The 7,398-nt window shown below is 49.5% G+C and overlaps 1 protein-coding gene across 10 annotated transcripts in view; it reads right to left on the reverse strand.

Moving 5' to 3' along the window:
- Nucleotides 1-6,772, reverse strand: part of Trim3 (tripartite motif-containing 3) — a 29,112-nt gene extending 22,340 nt beyond the window's left edge. For 3 of the 10 annotated variants that reach the window (NM_001285873.1, NM_001285870.1, NM_001360425.1), the window contains exon 1: nucleotides 6,575-6,769. The gene's annotated coding sequence lies outside the window, so the exon portion shown is untranslated. Of the gene's footprint in view, nucleotides 1-6,389 lie in introns of all 10 variants that reach the window. The other 7 variants (XM_030242806.1, XM_006508038.4, XM_006508041.4 and 4 more) reach the window with 5 other exon arrangements.
- Between the last annotated feature and the right edge of the window lie 626 nt (nucleotides 6,773-7,398).

A 7,398-nucleotide genomic window follows, 5' to 3' on the forward strand; every position in this document is an offset into this window, starting at 1 on the left:
CAGAGGAGAAAATCCTTAAAGTAGCCCTAGAGGCTGAGTACCAATACTTTGTCCACACCTCCCACTCAATCTCTGGTCTGTGTGATCTGTCATAATGGTTTCACTTCCTAGAAAACTCCATGTTCTCTTTGTTTCTGTAGTTAGACATTCTGTTCCCCTCTGCCATCGATATTCCCTTACCTAACTTTCATGTAAACACCACTTCCTTTAGGAAGGCCAAATTTCCCAAAGTCTGTGTTAAGTGCTACCCCTGTTCCTTATATTTCCTCCATCCTAAACCTTACCCTATACTATAATTTTGTTACATCTCTGCTCCCTTCCTATGCAGTGTTCTTGAAAGTAGGCATAATATTTTACTTTTCCATTTCTAGGACTTAGCAAGGAATATGTTACAAAGAACATCTTTCCCGAATTGGATAACTAATTCAAAATATTCCAGTGTGCATAGGCACAGGAACTGTCTGAGCAAAAGTGAGGAAGTGACAGTGGACAGCTGGGTGTAGTGGTGCACATCTTTAATCTCAGCACGTGGTAGGCAGAGATAGGTAGGTCTCTGTAAGCTTGAGGCCAGAGTGAGTTCTATAGGTGCCCATAGGTGGCAAGGAGTACTATGAAGAAAAATGGTGTGAAGAGAAATTAACTTCTTCACTGAGTGATGACAAAGGCTCTTCAAGCAGAGGATGTAAGTTGGGGTGCTGATAGGAAAGGTGGGGAAGATTGCAGGGCTGAAGCAAAAGGCCACGGACATTCTTGGGAGAAGGCTCATACTTACACGGACCATGTGCTGAAGGCAAAGTGAATGCCAGCAGCAGTAAGTGAGGGGACACAGAGATTGTGAAGAACTCGTAGGCATGGTAAGAATATTACTTTATCCTAAGATAGGCAAAGGGATGAGGCAACTTACAAAGGGAGGAGAACAAGCCGGAACACACTCTTTTGGTATGTCAATTATGGAGGAATAGAGTGGGGAACAGAGTGAGGGAGGTCATCAAGAAACTGCCCCAACTATTTTGGTGACAGTGTTACAGAGCCAGAGGCAGAATGATAGACTAATGCAAGTAATGTCCGTGAGGCTGAATCAGGACCGTGTCATAGACTGGATGTCAGAGCTGAGGGGGACATTGATAACAACTCCCCAGTTTCTCAACTGAACAAACAGAGGGCCATGGATAGGCAGAAAGAGCTAAGGTGTGTGGTGTGTGTGTGTGTGTGTGTGTGTGTGTGTGTGTGTGTGTGTGTAGGGGGTGGGGGGCTGTCTGAGGGAATGCTGTTCCGGGCAAGGTGAGTTTGAAGTACAGACATAATGTCCAGGTAGAGCTGTTAAGTGAGAAACAGAATACAGGTGCTCGAGAGAAGTCTAGGCTTGTTATTGATTTGGAATCACTGTCATTAATAGGTCCTTAAAGCAATAAGAATGGATGAGACTGCATCTTGGGACAGAAGTGGAGAGTGATAGAGGGTGGGGTGAAATAGGTTAAAGACTAGAAGTGTTCACTATGTGTGGTTTTGGCGGAGTAGTTCAGCTCACAGTGATGAGCAGGTGAAGTTAACAAAGCAGGTGTAGACAATCTGTGACAGAAAGTTATCCATGAAGAGGCTGAAAAACAGGCAGTGACTAGGACCAGATCATCACTGCTGTGCCCAGCTTCATGCACCATGGGTTTCTTTAAGACAATGAATGAATGACAGCCCATAGGCCTCTTCAGATTTGGGAAGGTATGGGAGGAAAGCTAAAGCGCATTTGTCCAGCATGTATGTGCTGGTGGGTGTGAGAAGGTCTCACTTAAGAGCATCTCTCCTGATGTTGGTACTGGCATTTTGGGGGACTTAATACCAGGGCATCATTAGAGGGAGGGAGGGAGGACAGCATGGTGGCTGGCAGGGCAGGGAGGTTGGAGACAAGCTGAAGCTTCAGTCTGTAAATGGCAAGGCTGGGAGATAGAGTACCAGCTGGGGCAGCTGGACGTTAGGCTCCACCCCTCTTTAAACCCAGGGGATCTCCCAGCCTGTCACACAGAAGCAGGAATTGGGCTCTGTCCAAGGACCAACAGCTCCTCCCTCCCTTCCCCTTCCTGCTTCTGCTTCCCACTCTGATACACAGGACATCACATCTGCTGTGGCCATGCCCCAGCCTGATTCTAGGATTCGACAGATTGATTCCTTAGGCTCCTTCCACTCGTGGGTCACCTCTCTATTCTAGAGATAACACCTCCAATAGGCCAGGACTCAACGGGGCTGTTTATCACAGCAGACATTTGGAGGATTCTGGACATAGAACTAGGATGCAACCTCCTTCCTTGGGCATCTTTGTCCCTTTCCCACCCATCTCTTTCATGGTTCAGTTCTAAAGGCACTTCAGTCCTCATCCAGCATGCACTGGACACCTCTGCTGGGACACAAAGATAAATGAACACAGCTGAGCCTTCATGGATTCCAAAATCGAATAAACAGACTTCTGCAATGCAGTGTGGTGACAAGCATAAGGAAACAGACTGTTCTAGGAGTACAAAGAAAGTTCACAACCCGGACCTGGGGCAGGAATGGAGATTGAGGATGGGTAAGTTACAGAATACATGCTGCCTTCTGCCTCTGGAAGCTGCATCACTGGCTGTGGCAGGAAAGGGCTAACAAATGAGATGCAGAGCTAAGCAGGGCTCCACCACACAATGGTTTGTTGCCCTTATTAAGGACTTTACCCCCTTCCCTGTTAGGGGATTAAGGCTTTATCCAAAGTGCAAAGGAAAAGTTTGGTGGTAGTTGGTGGGTGGGGGTTAAGCCCAGAATGACAAAAATAGATTTTTGATTGTGTGTGGAAATACACAGGTCAAGAGTGGAAGTTTAAGAAACCAGCCTGAGGAGAGTGATTGGTTGCTAGGGTAGACCAAAATAATTTTCATAGGCAGAACCTGGTAACTGGTTGGTTTCATATGAAGAGACAGGGTAGGAGAAGGGATTAGAAAGAGTTACTAGTTTCTAGCTTAGAAACTGGAAGAGTTTAGATAACAAGTCCATTGTGGACCGCAATGACTCCACGGTGCCCACAGCACACAGCAGAAGTGAAACAGCCCAGCTGTTGGTTAGAAAGGCAACCCCCAAGTATTGGAAAGAGAAGACATGGATCTAGATGCCTTCGGTAGAGAAATATTTCTGAAGCCACAGTGAAGTGGATGACACCAGGGTAGAGCCTGCAACTCAGCCCCAGGGAGCAGCAACATTTAAGATAAAGGCACAGAACGCCAAGTCTGCAGAGAAGGTTGAGAAGGTATCAGAGACAGGAATGGCAGGAATGGCAGAGAGGAAGCAAAGATATCTAGAGGCCAAGGGAGAAGAGAGCTTTACTATCAAGGCAGTGATTGTCACTGTGAAATAGAAGAGAATCTGCGATTTAAAGACCACAGAGAAACCGCTCTAGCCTCAAGAAGTGTAGTTTCTGGGATCTGGAGAAGTCGGACTCAGAGTTAAGTGGATTTTGAACAGATTAAGACAGCTAGTGCTGAATGAATGAGATGCTGGACATGGGGGCGGGGGGGGGGGGGAGAGATGCTGGACATGGGGGCGGGGGGGGGGAGATGCTGGACATGGGGGGGATGAGGAGGGGAGGGATCTGCTTCAAAGCTCTTCAGTTTTTCCAGATTCTCAAGCATCCAAGCCCCCCACCCCCCATGTTCTCCTCCAGTCACACATTTTCACTGTGCAAGATTTACACAGCTGTGATCTGGAGGTGGCCACAGGTATTTTGTTGAGGTGTGTATGGGTGTAGGGAGTCAGCAAGGCTCACCTACTAAAAAGATACACTCCTACTCACCAGCCTCCAGGTATATTTGATCATTTGAGGCTCAGAAAAATAACAAATGTCTGTAGGTTGTAGCCTTTGGGCTTTCTCCAAAGGAGAAGAAACAATGGATGGGGGAAAGCCCTAGGTCCTGAGCAACCCTTCCCTTCCCAGAGGAGGGAAGTGATGAAATTCATATTACTAATCCTCCCCACTAATGCCTGACAGAGTAGGTACAAGAAATGTCCCTGGACACACTCTACAGCAAGCCCTTCATCTAGGAACCAGACACACAAAGTTGGATCAAGTGGCTCCCTACTTTGTTACCTGTGGGACACTGACACGCACATACATAATGACAAGGTGATAAGGACCATGAGACTGACATGTTCAAAATGCTATAGCAGGATGATTCTAACTTGGTGGAGAATGAAAACAAGGAAGAGATGTTTGAACTGGATCCTGAGTTTGATAGGTACCTTGGGAAAACTTCATGAAAGAACAGAAATATGAAACATTTGCAAACAGACTGAGTTCCATGGTTTCACGATCTAAGTCCCTCACTCGTGCCCCCGCCCCCACACTGCCCATTTCTTACATGTTTAGTTCATAGGGTTTTGTTTCAGGGTCTCTTCTCTGTTTACATACTCTGCCTGGGTAATCTCATTATTTGCCACAGTCTTAATTCTTACTCCATTCTAACAAGCTCCAAAGCCTTATGCTGAAAGGCTCCTTTGAACTCAAGACATATACATCTAATTGCCCTTCAAGACATCTTAGCCTGGATGATGAACAGGAATAGTTCCAAACTAAACTCCCTTCCTCCTGACCTTCTCCTCCTGCTCTGCCTCTCCTCTCTATAAAAGATGCAGCCATCCCCGGGCCTCATCAGCCAGAACCCAAGTCATCTCAACTTGGACTTTTCTCTCACCTCCGCATACAAGGTTGATGTAACCTTGATGCAAACAATTTGCTCAAGTTTAAAAAGTCAAGAGATGTATCCATTAGGGCTGGGGTCTCCATGACTCTACACTTGTGCATGCATTCACACACACACATATTGACAATAATAATCAAAGAAAACGAGGCCATCAACTTAAAGGTGAGCATGGGAAGGGTTAGTAGGAGCATAACTGGGAGAGGCTGGAGGGAGGGAAGGGGGGAGGCAAAGTGATGTAATTCCATTTTAATTCAAAACGTATTTCTTTAAGCCATGAAATTTAGGATCTAGTCCTGTCACTAACTCTACCACACAAGATAATATCTAAGCAACTTTTTACCCCATACCCATATTTGTAAAATGGGAGGAAGAGGATGGTCTTGTTTTCAAAAATCAAGGCTCCTTCAGACTGCAATGTGCCATGACTAGATCCTAATACAAACTACTTTGATGATTTGACTGCTAACTTCCATCACATGGTTAGGCATGTTAGAGAGTGCTCACAGGCGACCCCTCCTCTTGCTTTCCAAAATAAATGTTTTCTGAGATTGTCACCTTGGCATTCACTCTCAGGACTCTCCTCTATAGCAATCACATATCTTCTGAACAAAGGCGATACTATCCCACCTATGGTTCTTTTTTTTCTCAAGTTCCATGAGCAGAAATGCCACTGTCCCCTAAGCAGTTGAGCTGGTAACTACCATATAGAAAGTACTCAATAGATGCTGGTGACAGAAGAGTTATGTTTAAACTCTGCAGGTTCCTCTCAGCAAAGAGAAGCAAAATCAAAAGCAGAGACAAGACAAAGGAACAAAATTCCAAGGAGAGAGACCTCTATAACACAAGGTAGCTTCCCACAGTCTAAGCAGTTAAGAGGTAATATCACTGGAGGCATCCAAGCCGAGAGAGGCAGGGCACCTGTCAGGCCTGCCGCTCACATTCCCATTCTGCAGCAAACCAGACCCCTGCCTAGGAGATAGGCACTGATACGCTGCACAGTATGTCTGGAGACCTGGATAATCACTGCATCCACCCTGGAATCTCAGATCTTCCCTCTGGAGCAAGTCCTGGGTTTTAGCGGTCCGCATAGGACTCCCACACCAGGAACATGCACAGGGCCTGCCTTTTTTTTTTTTTTTTTTTTTTTTTTTGAAGTCAGAATGACCTCCCTGGGGTGCAGCCTGCCCTTCCAACCTGCAACCATCTGTCCCTGCAGATTTGTGGCCCAGGTTCTGAAACCAAGTGCAGGGGGAAGGAGGTGGAAACCAGGGAGGGGACAGGAGTCCTCCAGTCAGGGCCCAGGCTAAGGGAGAACTAGAGGGGTCCTTTCCTACAAGACACAGCCTCTGCAGGAAGCTTCCTGTCCAGCAAGCAGTGCCCGCAGTGGAGGAAGGATGTCCTCCATCCTGGCTGGTGGGCTTCTTGGTGCCTAAGGAGGACGGAGAAGGGAGCAGGGGTGGAGGAGTCTGCACTCAGGAGAAAGGAACCCTTTGGACGAGCGGGGCCACAAGATTCCAGAGTGCCAATCAGCAACCCCACCCACCCACCCCCAACACCATCGGCCGCAGCTTTCGGTACCCTCCGCCAACACAGAGACTCCCAAAACCCGCGCTCCTAAAATGAACCATCACCCATCCACCCGCGCCTCCCCCCACCACACAGCCCGCAAACACGGACCTCACGTGAGCAGCCACAGCCCAAAGAATCCCCCGCTGCTCTCACAGACACGGACACGCCTCACGTGGACAGAGACAGGAACAGCTTTTGAAAAGCATCCGCGCCCCCACCCAAAGACGCTCGGACCCACACACCGCCGCTAGCACCAGGACCCGCACCCCGATACACAGGTGGACCAGACGCACCCTTGGGGCCCGCGCGGCGCACTCACGGCGTGGGAGCAGGATGGGAGGGCAAGGCCCGGACTGCAGCCACTCGGAGCGGCCCGCAGCGCTGCCCCCGCTGCCAGCGCCCGTCCGCCCGGCCCTGCCCGCGGCGCCGCCCCACGTCCCGCGCCTCCGTCTGTCCCCGCGCCGGCGCCGCTGCCGCTGGACCCGTCGCACAGGCCGGAGGGAGGGGCCGGGGCGGGGCTGCGGACCGGTCGGGGGAGGGGGCGACTCCGGAGCCGAAGGCCCGCCCCAACCACGCCCCCACCTCTCAGACCACGCCCGCCAGCCCCTCCGCCCTTGCGGCTCTTGGCTCTCCCTCTGCGGTGCGGTTTGGAGCTGGCAAGCGGATCCCGGATCCTAGATCCTAGATCCGGGATCCTCGCCTGCTGCCTCTGGCTCACGAGGCCTAAGGGCGAGGGTGAGTAGCTGAGGTCTGATAGTGGCACTTGATGCCTTCAAGTAAAAGCAGCTAGAACCAGCTTTAGTACTCCGAGAGTCCGTTCCTGCTGCTTCTGGTCGCTCCTTCCTGGGCTTTCCCGGAGGCTCCTGTGAAATCTGCTAGTTTGGTTTCCACTGAGCAAGAGGGAGGGGGACCACCTGTACCTCAACCCAGAACTCTAGGAGAAGGGGTTTGCAGGCCAAGTGGGAGACTTCTTTTCGGTTTTAGGTTCCTCAGGTGCCGCCTGAGGAAATTTGGTTTAGACCATCCAGCGCGACTCCTTCCTTACACCAAAGACCCAGAGCAATTCTCAGAATCATTGCATTATGGAAAAACAGCCTAGGTACAATACAATAAAAAC

This window comes from Mus musculus, chromosome 7 (genome assembly GCF_000001635.26).
Source record: "Mus musculus strain C57BL/6J chromosome 7, GRCm38.p6 C57BL/6J".
Classification (NCBI taxonomy): domain Eukaryota; kingdom Metazoa; phylum Chordata; class Mammalia; order Rodentia; family Muridae; genus Mus; species Mus musculus.